At 44.5% G+C, this 21,976-nt stretch overlaps 1 pseudogene; it reads left to right on the top strand.

Annotated features, from left to right (window-relative positions):
- The first annotated feature begins 534 nt into the window (after positions 1 to 534).
- On the top strand, positions 535 to 2,038 carry LOC146820867 (tubulin alpha chain pseudogene; annotated as a pseudogene).
- Positions 2,039 to 21,976: the final 19,938 nt, after the last annotated feature.

Below are 21,976 nucleotides of genomic sequence, written 5' to 3'. Positions count from 1 at the left end.
CTGAGCTCCTCCCTCACAGTGAGGGGGTTGTAGCCCTCGGCTGTACTAGGATTTACAGCTGGGAGGAGTTCCCAGATGATGAAGCGTGTCACCTCTGGTGAGTGATGGGATTCCGTCCTTTAACCCCTTCAGTGCCCATGACGAGCTGGACTCGTCATGGGCTGCGGTGGCGCTGTGCCCATGACGAGTCCAGCTCGTCATGAACTCCGCCCGCTAATACAAAGCGCGGCACTGGGCGGGGAAAGGGGCGGGCATGCAAGGGGTTAAATAGGGCTTCCCAGCGTGAGGTTCAATATACTTTACTTGCGTTTAGGACGCCCTAGAGCACCTAGTGACTGGTTAGACCCAAAGATAATTTAGTCTGTTTTACAATGAATATGGTACCCATGTTAGGGCATACTCTTCCCACTTACAACGATAAAAGCAAAAAGAAACAATTATTATTTCCTCTCACAGAGACTCCTCAGATTCCTCTCACAGAGACTCGTCATGAAAAAATTATTATTTCCTCTCACAGAGACTCATCAGATTCCTCTCACAGAGACTCGTCACGCGGCTCGAAGTGAGACTAGAACCGACCGGACCAGCGCAATCATGAGGGAATGTATTTCAGTCCAAGTCGGCCAGGCTGGGGTCCAAATGGGCGATGTCTGCTAGGAGCTGTACTGCCTGGAGCATGGCATCCAGCCGGATGGACAGATCCCCAGCGACAAGACCATCGGGGGCGGCGATGACTCCTTCAACACCTTCTTCAGCAAGACAGGGTCGGGAAGCACGTGCCCCGGGCCGTCTTTGTGGACCTGGAGCTCAGTGTCATTGATGAAGTTCGGACTGGGACATACCGCCAGCTCTTCCACCCAGAGCCGCGTATAAGTGGCAAGGAAGATGCGGCCAATAATTATGCCTGTGGGCATTACACCATCGGCAAGGAGATCATTGATCAAGTGCTGGACAGAATGCGAAAGCTGGCTGACCAGTGTACCGGCCTTCAAGGATTTCTCGTCTTTCATAGCTTTGGTGGAGGCACTGGCTCCTGCTTCACATCCCTGCTGATGTAGCGGCTTTCTGTAGATTATGGCAAGAAGTCAAAGCTAGAATTTGCCAACTACCCAGCTCCCCAAGTGTCAACTGCTGTGGTCAAACCCTACAACTCCATCCTCACAACTCACACCACCCTGGAGCATTCAGACTGCGCCTTCATGGTGGACAACGAAGCAATCTATGACATCTGCTGCAGGAACCTGGACATTGAGCGCCCAACCTATACCAACCTCAACCGCTTGATAAGTCAGATTGCGTCATCCATTACAGCCTCCCTTTGGTTCGATTTTTCCCTCAATGTTGACCTAACAGAGTTCCAGACCAACTTGGTGCCCTATCCCCGTATCCACTTCCCCCTGGCCACCTATGCCCCAGTCATCTCGGCAGAAAAAGCCTACCACAAGCAGCTTTCAGTCACTGAGATCACCAATGCTTGCTTTGAGCCAGCAAACCAGCAAACCAGATGGTTAAATGTGACCCACACAACGTTAAGTACATGGCTTGCTGCCTGTTATACCGTGGCGACGTGGTGCCCAAAGATGTAAATGCTGCGATTGCAGCAATAAAGACCATGCGCAGTATTCAGTTTGTGGACTGGTGCCCAACTGGCTTTAAAGTTGGTATTAACTACCAGACTCCCACAGTGGTGCCTGGTGGAGATCTGGCCAAGGTGCAGCGTGCTGTGTGCATGTTGAACAACACCACAGCCATTGCTGAGGCATGGGCTCGCTTGGACCACAAGTTTGACCTGATGTATCCGAAGCATGCCTCTATCCACTGGTATGTGGGTGAGGGGATGGAGGAAGGAGAGTGCTCGGAGGCGAGGGAGGACATGGCTGCCCTGGAGAAGGATTATGAAGAGGTGGGATTAGACTCTTATGAGTGCGAAGAAAATGAAGGTGAAGAGTATTAGGCGAAAGTAAGATTTTATTGTGTGGTAGATGGACAATTTTCTTTGCGGTCCTTTCATCATGAAATTAAAGTCTTTTCCAATGTAAAAAAATAAAACAATTATGGACAGAATGCAAACAACAAATCAAACATTCACCCCCAGTCACAGATCTGGGTTTAATCCATCATTCTTTATACTCACCATGCCACCCCACTTTGAACCCAACCACATGCAAATCAGTCTTGACCCTGCTCGTCATAGAAACTGTCTATTCAGAAATGACAGGCCAGGTTCTCCCTGGCCCAGAAATATAACTTGGTCTAAACTGGAATAGCATGGCATGCAAAAGAAGATGGATTTAACCCAGATCTGTGACTGGAGGTGAATGCTTGATGTGTTCAGAATTCCGTCCATTATCTGTTCTTTTTGCATTTGTTATCCTAAGTGGGAAGGGTATGCTGAGACGTGTCTCCTGTGCTTGCTATGCCACTGCATTCAAGCTAGCCTGGCTGATGAGGGGTGTTACCCTGGAACTAGTCCCAAGATACTTGTTTCTAGTCCAGGGAGGACCTGGCCTGGCGGTTCGAGCTGGACTGTTCACATGGGTAGTAGGTTCAAGACTGATTTGCATATGACTGGGTCTAACCTAAAATGACGTGGTGTGTAAAACAATTATGGATTTAACCCAGATGTGTGTCTGGGGGTGAATGTTTCATTTGTTCAGCATTCCGTCCTTCATCTGCACTATTATTGTGTCATTCAATATGGTCAACACCAGAAAATCAGTTTCCAGGAATATACTTTGTTGTATAAATGTTTGAGTCACATCACCACCTTGTTTCACTCTCTCACACAGAAAGTGTGTCCTTGGGCTGATACTTCTCTAATGTATTTGAGAATATATTCTGATAAATAAAATTCAGCGCACAGTAACTGAGCATCTCTATATACTTATTTCAATGAACACAATAAGGAATAATTTACCTTTCCAATAATAATTTGGTTTTCATATGTTTAGTCCCCATTTGTTAAAATATGACAAACTTATATGAAGTTGTGTGAATAAATGTGTGCTAGTGTGTGCTTACGACCCTACTTAACCTATATTACTTGGATAAGAGCATACACAGTAGAACCTGCCTAGCACCACCAATAACATTTTCCCACACATACGGGAAATAGGGTGAAGGTTCCAAACACAATAGACCTTTGAACCCACTGCGTGATCTACCACAACGTTTTGAACATTTCAGTAAGGAAGAAATCTGTGGAGCTCATTTACAAAGAAGTCACGCAGTACAGCAAGTCACCTTGATGCACTGCCCTGCGTGACGGGGAAAGGGCAAAAATGCGCCTTATTTAAGGCAATACAGTGCATTCCTGTCCTTTTCCATGCGCTGGCGCCCTTTTGGCTCCCTAGCACCAACACAGGTATCCTTTTTCAATGGTACAAGGGTGCCTGTGTTGCACTCAGGATTGTTTTTATGCAAAACGGGACACCTTCTGGTACAAACACAATCCTGGAAGGCATATTCTGCTTTGTATGTGTGCTGCAGAATGCAGCACACATAGAAAGAGGAAGAAACAGGGAAAAATAAAGATATTTCTCCTTGTTACGCCTCACCTGAGGAGGCGTAAGATTGTAGCGCATTCCCAGAGTTACAAGTTTTTGTAAATCTGGAAATGCGTCAAAATCCATGTGAGTTGCGAGGGAACACCCATGCAATGCCCATGGAATCCCTTCCCAGGGCAGAGTAACCCAATGCAGCAATTAGCACTGTCATGCATGACTCCAGATTTATGAAGTCACTCACAGCCCCACAAAGTGGCCGTTCTTGGCTTCATAAATGGGACTTAGAGGTGTGAGTCGTTGCGTGGTGGAAACGGTGCGCAAGCCTCTCATAAATATGCCCCTGTGCTTCTGCATATTGTTGTATAGTGCATACGGAACTTGGCCCTTTGAACAGTAAATCACTGTACACATGAACTCACATAAAAACACAAATATTGAATACAAGGGAATGAATGAGACAAAACATTCGTCAATATTCGAGTCACCCCAAGGGGCTGAACTAAATTAGCACAGGTTACAACAATTTGGGGTGAGCAAACACGGAAAGTAAGGTAATAACTAGCCACATCTAGGGGGTCAGAGAAGGTAGCCGACAAGGAACTAACTGACACATGCATCAAAAATGTCATTTGCGATTCCTAATTAGCAAAAAATAAGGATTCGCTAATAAGGAATCACAAATGCCTATGCATGTAGGAATCCCTACAAAAATAGCGATTCCTAAACATTCCTTAATTGCGACTTGGAAATTCCGAGTCACAATTAAGGAATTGCTGCCCATTTATTCCTATGGGCCCAGAGGCGCATAGGAATCAATAGAAATTGCATGCGTAATTTGTGAGTACCCAATAGGTACTCGCAAATTGCACATGAAATTTCAAGGGTGCAAGGGTGCCAAAAGGACACCTTGTTGCACCCCTGAAATTGATATGTGAACACATGTTGCGCACACACATGCCCTTGTATGTGTAACCTGGAACTTTGAAAAATGCAATTTAGTGCATTTTTCAAAGTTTTCGCTAATTATCATCAGGTATAATTTTCCGGTAATTAGCGGATACTAATAGCGAAATCACTATTTTAAATGGCATCTTGCATTGCATTCAAGGCATCGTAATTTGCAATTCCTTAAATGCAATCGCAATTTGCGATTTTTGCATTTGGGATGATGCATCCCAAATGCAAAAATACCGGTCGCAAAGGGGAAGGTTGTGAGAATCTGCCCATTTGCGACAGTTTCTTTCCTTGATGCATGTGGCCCAAAGTGAAATCTGTATCCAGCAGCCTCTTAGATGCAGTCAAAGAGAGTCTCTTTCAAACTGGGAAAAAGTGACGCACCGGTGGCGCAAGGGGCTTGTAAATAAGCCCCAAAACGTCCATCGGACTTGAGGTGCTTTTGACGCTGAGCGTCTGCAAGAAACTGCCGTCATTGTTTTGTTTTCAATGCAAACGCCGTTCTGCACTTGCTTTTCAGATGGACCACGGAATTCTACAGAACACCACAATCTGGGATGCTGAAAAGGAAGTAGCACTTTCCCTGCCCCGCCCCTGACTCCCCTCCGCCCTGATTCATTTACTTTCTCTGGTTGCCCTCTCAAACAACATGGAATGAAGTTGCAGTGGGCGGGCAGGCTGTGGTTTACAGGGCAGGAGGTTTTCAGTTGCAGCGTCTCTGTCACTCCCTTCCTCCCTAGCTGTCACACGGTGATTAAGTTACACTGCAGGTTAGGGAGCTGTGGGAATGCACAGTACAGTGCCACAGATAGCAGGGCTTTCACAGGATGTTAGGCAAGTGCCAGTGGTCACACCTACCCTTGGACTACTGTAAGGGAAAACTAAAGGGGTATTTTGATCACCATAATATTCCACCAGAAACGAAATGTCCCTCGCTAACAATACAGCTTATCCACATAACATGATTCATGCGGGAAACTCCCGATTTTTAATGCCAAAAATGTCGTCTTTTGGCTGTCTCCTGCCTGAAATTGTCTGTCCATAAAACTCAATAGGCGAATTACATTCTACCGAGTATTTTTTTTTTATTTCCCACTTTCCTTCTGCAAAATGTTGGCATGTATGTATCCATAATGTAATAATCTGCCATGTACATATAAAGTGCTCGAAATGGAAATATAGAATACAGAGTACCAACATGGCTGCTACTAAGAAGTTCCTGCAGTCTCCAATTAAAATATTGCACCCCTACTGAAAAGTTAATCCTACGAGTAAATGCACTGTATATATCTTTCTACCACGTCAATAAGATTTATTTTCCTTGTAAACCCCCCCCCCCCCCCCTCCACCACCACCCCAAGACAAAAGTTGAGTCAATATAGGCAGGATCCTTACCCACCGAGTTTTCATACTGGTTTTCAAAGAATTATGTAATTCTTCTGCGGCATTGTCTTCCGCATATTTATGGATTTGCTGCATTTGCCAGATAATCCTTCATCTGCTCTATAAGTCTCCAGTTTTTAACATAGACACATTTTGTTCCTAGCTAAAACGGATAAAAAATTACTAAAAATGTTGCGATGCATGTTACAGCGCATTGGAAGGTCCTTCACAAAGGTTGACCAGACACCTTTCAGTTGCTTAATGCTACATTTCATTTTAGTGTTAAACTGGTACTAATGAGGTGAAGCCTTTGTCCAGACAGTGTTAGTGTAAAAAGACAAAATTATGAAATAATAGTATCACAAAATATGCTGCATTATGCAAACATTTTTGGCTTTCTTTGCCGCATAATTTAGTCAACCCTTCCACATAATTTGGTCCTCCACTCCTATATTCTGATTTCAGCGAAAGGTCTGACGCTGTAACTTTGATGCTCTTTGTCAGACAAAACTTGTCACTTTTACAAAGGAGCCTGCTCACCATTTTCAACAAACATATGTATAACGGTTTAAAAAAATGCTTCTCATTGGAAAATGAAACAGTTTTACCAATCCACAGGTACAATATTTATAAGGATTATTTTGTAGTGTCTGTGGTTTATGAATTCCCTTCACTGTATAAAATGTTTCTTTAAAACTTTGACCCAGAGCCACGGATCTCCCACATGGCGAAAGCATAATATTGCACTTGTGTAAGATTTAGAAAGTTATTTCTGGGTCAATGTTGTGTTAAAAGCTACTGTCAAAGATGTATATGGCATTTATAGGCCAGAATGCATCGGCCCTTTGCAGTTCTCAATATATAATTTTTCAAGCTATCTCTTCATCTGAACTGAATGATAAGGAAAGGGGCTGCTCTGCCTTTCAAAAGCTCTTGTGATATGGCTATCAGTAAAATATGGAGTCTCTAGCAATGAGCATTCATGTTCATGGGGTTATACGTGCAATGCATATCTGGATCCTATTGAATGTTGACCAATGGAGGGATTCACTGGCAGTGCTTAATTTGAGCCTGTGGTTACCGGTGCTGGCACCAGCACTTGATTGTCAGCACCATCACTTAATTGATAAGACCAGCACTTTGACAGTCTGCCACACGGTGGCACTGTTTGTCCTATTTAGAAATGAGTGAACAACAGTTGCTTAATAATTCAAAATGCATAAAAAATTACTACTATCTGACCCCTAAGTAATTCTTATGGCTTTGAGGACCTGGAATAGTCTGAATTGTCCCATTTGTAGGAGTGTGATGGTTAGTGATTGTGTTAGTACTCTTACTGGCACTGCTAGCATGGCAATGGGTAGTGCAAGCTGCAGTTGCCTCTTGACGAGAGCCCTGGCACTTATTGTTTTATAAATTAAGCACTGGTCAGTGGCAGACGTGTGAAGCAACAAGCAACAAACACGACTAAAACAACCCACACTTCATCGTATGGAAATATGGAACCACCAGCATTGGGGTCTCTTCACAGGCAAAATCGCAGTCATGAATCACAGAAAAAGGTTTGGCAAAATGTTGCCAGTGCAATGGATTTTCAAGTATAAAAAGTATAGCTAGCTGTATGCTGTAATTTCCACGATCAGAAATTTAGCGTTAGCTGTACGTCTATGGACCTTTCAGGGAGGTGATACCTGCAAAAGTAAGTGAACACCAGCAAACAAATGTATGACAGTATTATGCATGAGTTTAGGATGCATGCACTCGGAACACCGTCTTTTGTAAAAATGAGCCTTTAGCACTCATTTGTTCAGCGCACAAGTCATTTAAACAACTTGCCTTAGGGGGGTGCTGCATGTTGGAATAATTTAATTTACTATTCCATCTCCAGTCTGCGCAACAGTAGCGAAGGTGATGGACTTTAAATCCGACACCATTCCGCCACTGTGCCCCCCCTGAAAGCAAGTCGTTACGACTTGCTTGCTGAACGAATACGTGGCAATGCCGTGTTCGGTCTATTGCCGCGGCTGTGTTGTCTCCGCATGATTCCAGCTTCGTCCGAAAGGACATTTTCCCCAGCAAACATATAGGTCCATCTGCAAGTTGGTCTACACCCAGGAAATCAAAGACTGTAATAAGTGCATCTTCAGTGTGGGGATGATTTGGAAACACTAGAAAAATGTAATGGGGTAAAGGTAACTAGGATTTCCTCATGTACAATAGAAAAAAGAAGTTAAATGTGTTAAGTGAAATTTACATCATAAATTGGGAGTGGGAATGAGTCCACAGAAGCAAATTTCTGGCCTCTTGTCTACTTTTTCAAATCAAGCTTATTGTTATGAGCACTTCCAAGTAGAATTCTTCCAATTTTGAAAGTTATTAGCAAAAGATTATGCTGAAGCCCGAGCACTAATAGGAAGCATAATGACTGGGAAAAGCATCAGCAAGGAACCCAGAAAAGGCCCAGTTTCGGGAATTGGAGTCGTCTTTGGATCGAAGCACAAAAGTTGTTTGAAGACTGGGGGCCTTATCGAAGTTTGGCCAAAGGGGTACTCTGTCAAAATGTGTTCTTTATCCTGTCTGCCTTAGTACAAGTGCCAAAGGCACTTTTAATACTTCTGATGGGACACCCACCACATTTGTGCAGAGTATCCTGTCCGCCAAACTCTAAATAAGTCCCTTGGCCCAGCTAATAATGCAAACATATTAAGAAAGGTAAGCAAAGAAATATGTCAAATAAGTTGGTCTAGTGTAAATACAGGTTAGAGCAAGCACTTTGAAAGAGTTTGATGCAGGCCGGCACAGGTAAGAGTGGTGCGGCCGACCAGGGGTGAAGTCGACAGAACAGGTAAAAATAAATAAATAAAACCACTTACCTTGCGCTCGCCGCATCGCTGAGTCGGCGATGCAGTGAGCGCAAGGTAAGTGGTTTTATTTATATTTTCATTTTATATTACCTGTCCCGTCATCTGTCGACTCCCCCCGACCTGCCTCACCACCCCACGAATCTTACCAGTGCTGGCCGCGCCTGGATGTAGGTGCCACTGAGGGCATTGTTTTGAAAGGCGTGTCATGCGTCTGAATACAAGCAAAGAAATGAGGCCTCTCTACTCCATGTTCAAATATAAAAAGATAGTGAAGTGCTTATCCATCACATTCCTGCTACAGTTCCACAGCACCAGCTGCACTGATAGCAATGCACCTGACTGAGAGGCTGGTTATGTTGCGCCTACTGTGGCAGTGAATCCAGAGGAAGTAGATAAGCAGAGCTGGCCTGCCTGGTTCTGGGCAGGATACTTTTAGGAGAGAAGCCAATGCTTTGCCTTTGAACCACGACCTATACAACGAAAAACAAATAATGCAGTGCAAAACAACACAAGTGCCTGAAAAAGAAAGCAATTCTATCAGTGATCTACAACTACCCTCTCAAGTGCCTTCAAGCCAGGGTTCTGCCTTTACGAGAATCACATACATCAATCTATATATCGGTTCTTTTACTTGTAGGCTGATAAAAGATAGTAGCCATTTTAAGTGACCTTTTACTGAGAAATTAACAAAATAAGTGTACTGCATTCAAACCGTTTGTGTACAGTTGCACAGTCAACATATGGAGTGCACACTAAATGAGTCTGAATGTGGAGGCCTCAGTGATGTGCTTAGAAGTATAGGTCCATCTGCAAACTCTTGAAAATGCAGTGCTGAAAGCACGACAGATAAGGATGGTGTTTGCTCAGTGCAAATTTAGCACAATCTCAACTCTCCAGTATCTCCAAATGGGATGGACTTTTATCTAAAACTGAGGCTAAAATCATAAATTCAGCAATATATCAATGGCAGTGAAACATTGTGCTGAGGCACTTAGGGGTCCATTAGGATGACAGGCGGATCGCCCCTGCCAGGCCGGCGGTAGCCACCGCTGGCCCGGCGGGGGCGATCTACCCGCCATCCTTGCCTGATTGAACCCCTGCCATATCAGTATGGCTGGGGGGTCTGCGGCGGACGGAAAGACCGGCAGCCTTTTTTTCGCCGGTCGACTCGGGCGGGAAAAGGGCATAACATGGTGGCCATCCATATTACGGTTCAGGCGGTGAATCGCCTTTCCATGGCGGCATTGCCGCCATGGAAAGGCATGCGGTTCCTGCTAATGGGGGCCCGTTGTGGGCCCCCAGGGTGTTGGGGGAGTGGGGGTGCACATGGGGGCGTACCTATGGTACCCCCGTCATTGCCATCCACTATGTGGCAGGCACCATGTGGTGCCTGCCACGTAGTGCATGGCAATGCTGTGCACTGTCTGTATGCATTGCGAGTGGGTCTGCAGCCAGCAGATCCACCCGCAATGTATATGGCCATCCTAATGCACATGGCGGGACCGCCGCCTCTTCGGCGGTCGGTCCCTGGCTCCATGGCGATGGCGGGCGGTCGTAATAGGCCCCTAAGTATCCTAAAGTACGACACCCATGCCCCCATCGGCTTCAATCAATCAATACATTTGTAGAGCGCGCTACTCACCCGTGAGGGTCTCAAGGCGCTGAAGGGAGGAGGGGTGCCGCTATTGCTCGAATAACCAGGTCTTGAGGTGTTTCCTGAAGGTGAGATGGTCCTGTGTCAGTCGTAGGTGTGCGGGGAGGGAATTCCATGTCTTGGCTGCCAGGTTGGAGAACGATCTTCCTCCGGTGGTGGTTCTGCGAATCCATGGGACGGTGGCGAGGGCGAGGCTGGTGGAGCGGAGCTGGCGGGTGGGGGTGTAGAACGAGAGGCGGTTGTTGAGGTATTCGGGGCCCATGTTGTGGAGCGCTTTGTGTGTGTGGGTGAGCAGCCTGAACGTGATCCTCTTGCTGACGGGGAGCCAGTGCAGGTTTCTCAGGTGTGCGGATATGTGGCTGTGGTGAGGGGTGTCGAGGATAAGTCGTGCGGAGGCATTCTATATGCGCTGAAGACGTTTCTGAAGTTTGGCCGTGGTTCCTGCGTATAGGGCGTTCCCGTAGTCCAGTCGGCTGGTGACGAGGGCCTGGGTGACCGTCCTTCTGGTTTCGGTGGGGATCCACCTGAAGATCTTTAGGAGCATGCGCAGGGTGTTGAAACATGAGGACAAGACTGCGTTGACTTGCTTGGTCATCGTGAGTGAGGAGTCCAGGATGAATCCCTGGTTGCGTGCGTGGTCCGTGGATGTCGGTGCGGTGCCCAGCATTGTGGGCCACCAGGAGTCGTCCCAGGCGGATGGGGATTGTCCGAGGATGAGGACCTCCGACTTGTCTGAGTTGAGCTTCAGACGGCTGTGCTTCATCCATTCTGCGACATCTTTCATTCCATCCTGGAGGTTGGTTTTGGCGGTGAATGGGTCTTTGGTGAGGGAGAGTATCATCAGCACTGTATCTCGCTTCGTAACCTCAATGTGGCATGCAGGTGGACCTTTTTTTGAATTAGTGCCCATGGTCCTACCAACTTATACTGATTCCATTCTTTTTATCCTTGTATTTATTCCTTCAATTTTGACTGTTTTATTGATAACATCTTTTGATAAATTAGGTTTTTTAAACATGTGATTGTACTGTATTATATCATACGAGCAGGACCATGTCGTGGAAGAATTGAAAATGGGCTTTATCATGCCTAAATGCTTCCAATTGTACAGTTCCTCTTATTGGTATGCCCTTCAGGAATGACAGAGAAGGGTCATTTAACCACCATGAAGATCTATTAACAAATTAGTAAAGTTACAATTTGAAATCGAATCATTTTACCATAAATAAATAGTTGCCTGAATAAGTCATGTCTGAATTTATGAATATATTCCAAGCAATTCAATTTTGCAACTGCTAGTACATATTACTAAAGACAACATATGCAGAGTGTGATACATTTCCATTCCTATGAAGGGAAACTCCCTAATTCTAAAGTAAGGTTGTGGGTAAATCGGACAATTTTTTAAGCAGCGGGTATCAGCAAATAAGGCATCAAAAGTAGAACTAAATGAAGGTTCCAATCAAGAACGTAAGTGAATGGCAGAAATATAAGGATCACTGGGTCGTCCCAAGAGAGGGTGAAAGAGAGGGCTGCCTGTAAAGATGTGCATGTGCAAGTCTTCTAACCAACTAACTCAGCTTCACACAGTTAAAACATGAAATCTAGTCAAAGTGATACGTTGCATAGGTTCTCTCAAAAGTAAAAACCAATAAAAAATCAGTACTTGGTGTCTGCCTCAGTCTCACAAATATTTCAATGGCAGATTTTTACATCATCATGGCCTTCATGAAATCTCACAAAGGAATATTCACCCCATCTGCCCCCCATCCCGTACAGGTTTGAAATCATTGTCTTACCAATTAATTGCAACAAACATGACCTTCACACAGTAAGCTAACAAAAAATAAAACATTTAATGAAAAAACAGTGACTCTGGTACCTGAAAAAAAGAGTTATGCACAGCAAGCGGAAATACAACGTTTTATTTTCAATGTGTAGTTGGGTACCTATGTCCATGTTTGCTCATGTCAATTTTTAAGATGCACATTTCTAACTATAGTTAATGAAAACATATATAGAATAATGTGGAAACACATATGAATAATGGGTATGGGTGCTACAAGTTAGCATTTCAATAAGCACAAATAAATGATGTGTCATCAATTTTCCCCCTCCGATGGCTCATAGAGCCATCACGCAAAGCATCCACCATTTTCCCTTAGACATTTTACGAACCATTCAAGGCCATTTCTTACATCTAGATTCCTCGAGCTTCTTGAACTCATGCTAAATATAATACTGTGTTCTCTTCCTATTCAATTTCTTCCTTCTATCAGTGGATTTATGTCCAACTTTTGGTTCTGTATTCTTTTCCCCTTTCATCAACTTGAATCCCTTTATCATCAAGAACAAATAAATCACACAAATTCCAATAATTATTATAGGCCTGAATATAGCACCTAAAATCCCCTTTATCGAGTCCACTAAGCAATTTGACTACAGCAGATAATCCGTTCCCGATTGCTTTCCAAGCACCTGTCTCTTCCAGCTCCTTCAAGTCTTTATATAGCGTTGTAATATTCTTCACACACTTGTTGATCTCTTTTCTCTTTGTGCAGCATTGTTGGAGATGTACTTTCCAAACTCAGCCCTCTTTAGCAAGCAAACTATCTAAAGCTAATGTATTTTGAAGAACTATGACCCTCACTGCTATCAATTTTGAATTAATGGCACCCAAAGGGCCATCAGTATCAACTGCTAACCTATCAACCAGAGCACATAACTTTCTGATTTTCACATCATTCAAAATCATACCCACAGAAGGAATAAAAGCATCAAAAATATCACCCACTAATTGAGAAGGACTGCGAACAGATCTCCAATGAGTGGCTTTACTAATGTCTTCTAATTCACTTTCATGATATACTTTTGGAAATTTAAGGCCATATAGCAATCCCCCACCCAATTAGAAGGCAAATGAAAAGAAGCATTGGTCTGTCATATATAATACGCCCCAGGGATATTGGGGTCTCTTCCAGCCAGAATATATGCCTTTTAGACCTCTACTCCATCCTACATCTAGTTCATTCTTAAACCATCATTTCAATCATACAAAACATAACTTCCCTTCATTTTCCATATCCAGAATCAATCGAGGATGTATTCCTGCATCTGTTACATTCCTGTTCTTCCTTCTCCAAGCTAGCAGCCATACTATTTGCTGAATCCTTAGCAATCTGTTCATTTCTTGCCTCTAATTCTTTATTAAAATCATTTTCAACACTGTTCATCTTACAAATAAGATTCTCTTTGTAACATCACCCCCACCCCTCAAATATCCCATTTCCTTTACAGATCTAAATGCAGAATACATATGCAGCCCTTTAAACATAGGTACCCTATGTATGGCTTTGTCAAAATTCCAAAAGTAATATCTTAAACTACCTTGTCCATAAAACAAACTAATGATAATGCTGCAAGTTAAGGGATAACTTATTGGAGTATGGTGATAGTTCATACTATCGGCAACAGACATTGGCAAATAAGCACACAAATAAAACTATATAGCATATATTAGTTGTGAACAACCATGCAACAGCTTCAAAAAACATTATATGAAAAATTAACGTCAGAGCCTTTTTTTATGCAGAAGCTCTAAATTAAACTTATTCTGCTCTTCTACATCATCAACTGACATGGGTAGATTTAGTATCAGTAATAACTGGCGCTGCAAGGGAATTCAAACTTAATAATAATCAAAACATTAGAATTATTTAGACTATTGATATTATGACCACTATTGCTCTACACTAGTTTCCTGAAAGAGTCACACTTAATTCTTGTGAATCAGAAAGGAAAGGCAAAACCCTCAAAATAGTACAAAATGAACACGTGTACTTGTTTTTTCGGTTTACTTAAAAAAGTAAACTGTTGATTATTTGCAATGACTATACAGTTCAACTGTTTCAAAGTGAATCGCTATACCTTTGTTGGTAGTCTTCTAAAATTACATCCCTACTCTTCTTCTGGTGCTGGGGCCCTAAAAGTTATCACTAAGTTTAATGTAAAAGTTAATTCATCCAGAAGTGTCAGTTGATTTTAGTTTGGTAAAATTCAAAATTCAGTCAAAGTCAAAGTGTGGCAGCTTTGATCAAGGAGGTTTCTCAAAAATAATCTCTTGATCATCAATCTCATGTATTCTCAAGCCAGATTCACTTTCAGTAAAGTATGTCCATTCAGAAGCTGGGTACCTTCGACTAGATACCATTGTTCTCTTCGATCTTCTGACTACTGGCTGTTCAATGTCACTTTCACTTTGTTCACTGGTCTCGGTCTCCTCGTTGATGACGTCTGGAAATCGTTCTTCAGATACAGAAACTCTCTGCCTTTCTCCTCTCTTTGGTCACCTTTTGTTTCTTGGCCCACTCTTGCTATGAGTTGACTTTGAAACACTTGAGAACACTCTCCTTCTTCTTCTCCCTCTGAGTTCTCTGGTTGCACCAAATTTGGACTTTGCAAATCATTTTCATTTTGATAACTTTATTTCGGTCGGAGACCATAAAAGCACAGAATAAATAACAAGAAAATTGCACATTTCATTAAAACAATAAATAATGTCAAGTTAATACAATAGTTAAAAATGTATTAAACTGATGTTATCAAAAAGACTCATTTGATAAAAGACAAAGGTATTTAAAGAAAACTTTTCCTTCTGCGCCAAAACCCATGTAAAAAGCGAGACATAGCAAAAACAATTGGGGGGTGAGTATCATATCTTAAGACCCTGCATGCGAGCATGCAGTGTCTAAACCCTAGGTTCTTGCAAATGGGAATGAGCCACTTTTTTCTTATTGAATGGTATGCAGGACAGAAAAACAGGACATGGCATATATCTTCACTGCTATGGTTACATGCCGGACAGGCTGCATTTTCTGATCTTGCCCATTTGCAGGTGAATGCTCTGAGCGGTAAGGTACCATACCTCAACTGCAAATAAAGCTTCCTAGCAAGAGACGGATAAATTACATCGAGGAACGCCTCTGCTCTTGTTTCTAATTTTACTAGGAGAAACTCATTAGTGAGTTTCCCCAAGGAGCTTGAACCATGTAAGGTAGCTAATCTCAGCTCCCTTATATGGCCTCTTAGATCAGGCTTAGAAATCCGTATGCAGGCTACCTCCGGTAGTTCCCAGAGATCGGTCCTGCCGATCTTTATGCTAAGAGCCTTAACATGGGATAACCATAGAAGGTTCTTACTTTTAATTAATGTCCAAACCTCTAAGAATTCCTCTCTAAAAGGTGCCAGTTCATGCACCGTCCAGAGCCTTTTCCAGTAGAGTAAGGGTCGGAGAATTGCCAAGTCTTCAATTGGTTCTAACCCCAGGTCGAGGCGTAGGGGAGTGAGCGGTGTGCTTACAGGAAGTCTCACAAGTCTTCTCATAAAACCCTGCTCAACAAGGGTTAATTTGGCAATGTTTTTATGGCCCCATAATTCGGCCCCGTACAGCGAAGCTGTTCTAGCTTGTAATCGGTATATTTCAACTACCGGAGCTGCAGGTTTATATACCGAGGCTCGCTGGACCTTGCAAAGGCCCCCTGCTATTTGAGACAGCCTCAACCATGATTTTGCGATTTGAGGTCCCCAATCAAAGTTCTCGGTCAACGTAATTCCAAGGTACACAAAAGTCCTGACACTCTCAAGGGGGGAGCCATTTAGGGTGGGATTTGGACGAGTCCGTTTGGGAGGATTGAAGATCATGAATTTAGTCTTTTCTAGGTTAATCTCCAAGCCTCTGGAAGTACAAAATGCCAGGAAACCATCCAAGGTGCGCTGGATGCCCGATGATGTTTTGGATATTAGCAGGGTATCATCGGCAAACATCAGAGCGGGCACTCTACCGGTAGCCAATCTGGGGGCGTCATTATTAGCTACATCAGCCAGGTGAGTAACAAGACCATTGATGTATAGGCTGAACAATGTTGGAGCCAAGACACACCCTTGGCGCACTCCCTTCCTAACAGGAAATCGTGAGGATAAATCGCCATGTCTCCCGCATCTAACCTGGGCGTAATTACCGCTGTGAAATCTAATTAAGATATCCAACAGGTAGGGTGGGAGACCCATTTCTGCCAGGACTTTCCATAGTTTTTCTCTTGGGACAAGATCAAAGGCAGCTCGCAGGTCTACAAAGATGAGGTAGAGACTGCCACCCTCTACTCTCACCGTTTTCCAATATAGAACCTGGAGCCGGAAGATCTGGTCTATGGTTGAGATCCCAGATCTAAACCCTGCCTGTAATGTGGTCAAGATGTTGTTGTCATCCATCCATTCCTGGATTCTATCCAAGATGATCCTGCCCATTAATTTCTGGGTGGTGTCAATAAGGCTAATTGGTCTATAATTAGCCGGCTTTAATGGGCAGCCTTTCTTAAATATGGGAACTATCTCCGCGCCCAACCAAGTATCTGGCAAGGCGGCCCCCATCAGAATGGAATTGAATAATACCACCAAATACGGGGCCCAGATTTTTGGTTGGGAGCGGAATAAGTCCGGCGGTATTTTATCCAGGCCAGGTGCTTTGTTAGAAAGGAGCTTATTTATTGCGGTTTCTACTTCTTTAAGGGTGATGGCCACAGGGAGTTCTGTCACAGGAGTGGCTACACCCATCAAAGATGGTTGCGGCTGGCATACATGAGAAGGTGCTAAAATAGAGGAGCGAGGGTGAGTCTCAATATTAGATATACTAGAATCAATTCCTCTCATCGGACTAGACTCAAGAGACATATCAGTAGAAAAAAGGTCATCCGGATCCCCATACAGTTCCCCAAAATGGGATTCCCAGACTTGTGGAGCTATATTTACAACAAGGGGTGGGGCTACCCCATTCCCGTCAGAGTTCACAGTGGCCCAAAACGCCTTAGGGTCTCTACATGTGAGAGCTAATCTTAGATCCTCCCATCTTTGCTCCTCCCAATCCCTCTTCCCCCTGGCGATAGCCTTCTTATAGTCTAGACGAAGTTTCTTTATGTTGGCCCTGTCATTACCTTTAATTGCCGCGAGCAAGTCCTTTTTTGCTTTTCTGCAGGGTTCCTTATACCAGGGGTGTGACCTAGACTGGTGTTGTTTGTTTCCCACAGGGTTAAATAGGCCCCTCAAGTTATTAACTAGGTGAATATGGATCTTAGTTGAATCACTCAAGTTGTCTATACTTACATCCCCCATTGCGGAAAGAGATGGCAAAACTGTCTGATATACTTCCGCAAGTTTAGCAGGGGATTTCAGAAAATAGGGCCATTTTATTCTCCTCCTATTGTTAGAAAGGAGTACTGGGAGTATTGGGCTATTTAAATTGGGAGGAGGGTTAGTTAGACCAAAACTGCCCGGTTTCAAAGTTAGAACAAGGGCATTATGGTCACTATCTTGTCTAAGGTGGATTTCGAACTCTAATAAGTTACCCCAATGTCTTGCCTCCATTAATATGTAATCGATATTAGAGTTTTGGCCTGGTCTGTTGAACGTGGGAAGGCCTGGGCAATCGGGTTTCAACCTCCCATTACAGGCCCTTAGGGACAGTGCAAGAGATAAGGATTTAATTTGAAGGACGAGCGGAGTCCAGGCTCTGACAGGAGAGATCTGTGGTTCACAAATGTGCCAGAACTGGTCTTCTTCGTCTGACTCGCCCGTGTTGGGAGACTCGAGGGGTTCAAATTGGCAGTTAAAGTCGCCTCCTACTATTAATTGTGGTGGGGGGTCTAGAGACAATATAAAATGCTTTAATGCATCTATTACACCAGATTCTTGGCCATTCTTGACTGGTCTAGAATAGACATTTATTAAAGCAACCGATGGTTTGTCATTTAGGGTTAAGAGGACACATTGAACATCCAGGGAGTTAGTTGGAATTACGGTTGCCTGAGCTCCCAAATGTGTCCCCACCCAAATCGAAAGACCACCCGAAGGCCTCCCTCTGCCACTTGTGGTTGCCAAAGTGTCAAAAGTGGCATAACCAATCCTCAAATTTTCCTCAGTGGCCCAGGTTTCTTGCATGAGGCAGATGTCATGAGTACCTACAAAATTACTCCATTCCAAGTTGAATAACTTGTTTTTTATCCCTGCCACATTCCAGGACAATATTTTTATTCCCCCGCCTAGTGCTCTATTCCTATTTACTGGGTTGCCAGCCGTAGGATCTATGCAGACTTCAGTTGTTTGAGGGTTTGTTGCTATTGTGGTGCCCACAAGATTAACATTACACAGAAGGTCATCGGGGGGAACAACCAAGTCTTCATGGGTGGTTTGTTTTGTTTCCACTCTTGTGGTCAGGGGAGAAGATACTGAAGGAGATTCTAAAGTTCCACTCACACATCTATCCTTTTCTACGGCTAATTGGGTGCCCATAACTTTGTCAGGTTGGAGTACAGGGCTCAAGTTCACGACTGGTCAGTCCACCTCCTCCAACACGCTGAATCTATTTTTTTGAGCAAAGAGTGACAACAAGGGCATATTCTGGGTCTCTTCCACTGATCTAGCGTACAATTTATTTTGGCCCCCCGCCCAACTTGCACCCCTGGTCTGCCCTACTCTATGCTGTGGGGCTGGATAGAAATATGACAGATGCAATGGGATGATTTGAGTGTTTGGTCTAAGGGGTGTCCTGTTGCAGATATAATTTACAGCAAGTGGATGTCTAAAATTGACAATGACACAATTTCCTATGATGGACTTAGGAGTAGGCCCAATCCAATCTAATCTCCGAACACCCAGAATTTCTCCAGAGATGTTATAGGGGAGGGGGCTGTTTAAGTTGAACCAGTGCATACATTTGTTTTTTAGTTCCGGAAAATCCTCGTTCTTCCCTTTAGGTAGGGGGGGAACACCAGCAAGGACAACAACATACGGGAGAGATTCAGGTGGCAAGTCAATGCAGGGTAGTGCGGTGTTAAGTCCCTCAGTAGAAGTGTTTCTATGCTCTCTAGCTTGGTTGTCTAGACATTTTTCCCCCACATTGGTAACCTCCCTCTGTGTTCTGAAACTTTCTGGGTCTATGGCCCTAGTCAGAGAAATAGTTGTAGCGGGAACAATCATGTCAGCTATTTGAGGGGGAGCAGAGGAGGTTTCAGTGGCGGCGCCGACGTTGTCGTCGGCAAGAGCAGGACAGGGGGGGAAGTTTGTAGAGTCTGTGGACGGCTTGGTTTTACCAAAGCCGGCGTTGTTGATGGTAGAAACCAATCTGTCCAATCTAGACAGGAGGGATTTAAAATGGGAACCAAGTAGATGTTCAATATGGGCCTGGAGATCTAAAATCATGTGAGTGGCCCACAGAGGAGCCTGCGTGGGGGACAAAGTAGAAGGAGCATCAATCGATGCAGAGGAATTAATTGGAGGCTTGTTTTTCCTTAGTATTTTATTCTTCCCAACCCTAGGTTTCTTGGCTACAATACGAGTCGCAGGAGCCTTATTAGGAGGAAGGTGGGGTGGGGAGTTGGGAACCTGGAAGGCGTGCGTATCGCTGGTAGTGGGCTGTGCGCAGGGTAGGTCAGCGAAGGAACAAATAAAGGAGGAATTAAGATAAAGGGTGTTAGTTGTAGCAATTGACACATTCTCCACTATTTGGGAAGGGGGGGGAATTGCAGGAGTAATTGATAAACGCCGCTCTGTGTTTTCTATGGCCGAGGCCACGGCTCCAATTGTCTGCTGCAGCATTTTGTCAATAGCTGTCAAGCTTGGGAGGGGTTGCACAGTTGTAGTCTGTTGCCTAGTTGTTGGCCGTGAAGTAGATAGGCTAGGATTTTTACCATTGCGTTTCATGGTTACAAACAAAGTGTAAAATACACACAATCGCGCAAGATATTACAGTAATTCCCTTAGGTGTTAACTAACACAGAGCTGTGAGGGGAGATACTGATAAACTTGTAGTTCAGAATGTCAACCGATTCAAACACATAAGATGAGTCGGGGATTTGAAATGCGTATCAGGCTTGTGACACAGTACCTTGGTTGCTGCTATTTCCAGCTGCGATGATGTCAGTGGGGTAGCCCTGCCCGGCCTCTGACGGTCCTTAACGGGCAAGGACGGGCCCGCCCTTGGCCCGGGCTTCGCCCGGGCGCTGCCCGCGCGCGTCCCGCGCTGCGGGAGGCGTGCAGCGAAGATGTAGGCAGGTGACGCCTGCCACTGACGTCACCTGCTTGCGCCGCCCGGAGGAACCTGGGGTTTGTAGTGGATAGAGCCGTTTCCCTCACGGCAGACCCGGCGGTCAATTATAAGGTAATTGCTCTCTGGAATCGGAGCCCCTCTGTGTCCGTTTCGATGCTGCCGTTGCCCTCACGGCGTAAGTAGAAGAGCCACTCTCAAGCCCCCTTTGGATGCGTCCACTTATCAATAAGCAAGATTTTTTAAATAAAGTTTGTTGAAAAGAACAAAAAGTCAGTAGCACTGTCCTTCAATCCTCAGTTACTCAGACTGTGCTCAATATAACAAAATGTGTTTTCTAATGCGCCTCGCACTAGCAGGTCAAAGGAAGTAAATGTATCCAGGTTTTAAAAAAAATAAACATCTCGTTACGATATTCGCCGTTATTGAAATACCACTTACTGAGAGGGGGGGGGAGGGCCACTCGTCTTTGAAAGCGGTCACTTTGCAGGGAACGTGCACGTCCTCGCAGTGCGGGAGGTAGGGAGCTACCAAGCTGTATCCAGAAGAAGGAAGCTGCCTCACTCAACCGGCTTCAGGTTCCAGGTTTTCAGATAAACAAAAGTATGGTGAGGGCGCGATCGGTGGGTCCAAAGAGGCAGAGCAGGCGGGGCCAAAAACGCCGTGGTCCGAAATCCCCCAAAACGCCGTGGTCCGAAATCTGAAATGCTGGTGAATCACTTCCGGGCGCTAGCTCCTCTTTTCCAATTAGCAGCTCACTTGTTCTGTGTTCCTCGCAGTCCCCCGGTGTCCCGGGCGCCCTGCAATATATTCCCTTTTTCCCTCTCGGTTTGGTGAACGACTCGCAGACTTCTGTTTCTCCTTCTGCCTCGCAGCTGTCAGAGGTCGCACTGCAAATCAGTAGTGGCCATCACTACCTCTTCTCCACCTTGTCTCATTCTCTGAGTATTTGATGCAGGAATCCAGATGGGAAGACCTGCACATTTAACAGCAGTTTTCATGGCCATAATGACTTGGTAGACACCACACCATCTGTGATCCAGACATGACTTTCTCATGTGCTTCTTCACCAAGACCCAGTCACCAGGACTGAGGTCATGTCACTGCTGTTGACTTGGCAGGGTTGTTGTCAATTCAACCTGGTAAAAGACAGAATGCACCACATCATCCAGACCATTGCAGTAGTCAAGAACCATATCATCTGAAATATTCGCAAGTGCAGATGCAAGCATAGAAGGAAGTCGCATGGCTCTGCCCTTGAGAATTACATGTAGGGAACAAGCCTGTTCTACGATCCAGCATACTGCTCAAAATTATAAGTCCCAATTAGAGAGCATCTGGCCATTTCAGATACATGGATGTACACACTATAGCAAGTGAACACTTCTGTGCCACATTAATCTGCTTCATGATGCCTGAAGCCTCAGGTATGTAACTTCAGTGGAACCTTTGATCTACCTACAAAACAGAACACAGATGTTTAATCACCTAATTCTTGAAGTGACTGGCATGATATGATACC

The sequence above is a fragment of the Triturus cristatus genome, chromosome 6 (assembly GCF_964204655.1).
Source record: "Triturus cristatus chromosome 6, aTriCri1.1, whole genome shotgun sequence".
In the NCBI taxonomy this organism is placed as follows: domain Eukaryota; kingdom Metazoa; phylum Chordata; class Amphibia; order Caudata; family Salamandridae; genus Triturus; species Triturus cristatus.
Note: the sequence above shows the minus strand (reverse complement) of the source record. Positions and strands in the feature narration are given on the sequence as shown.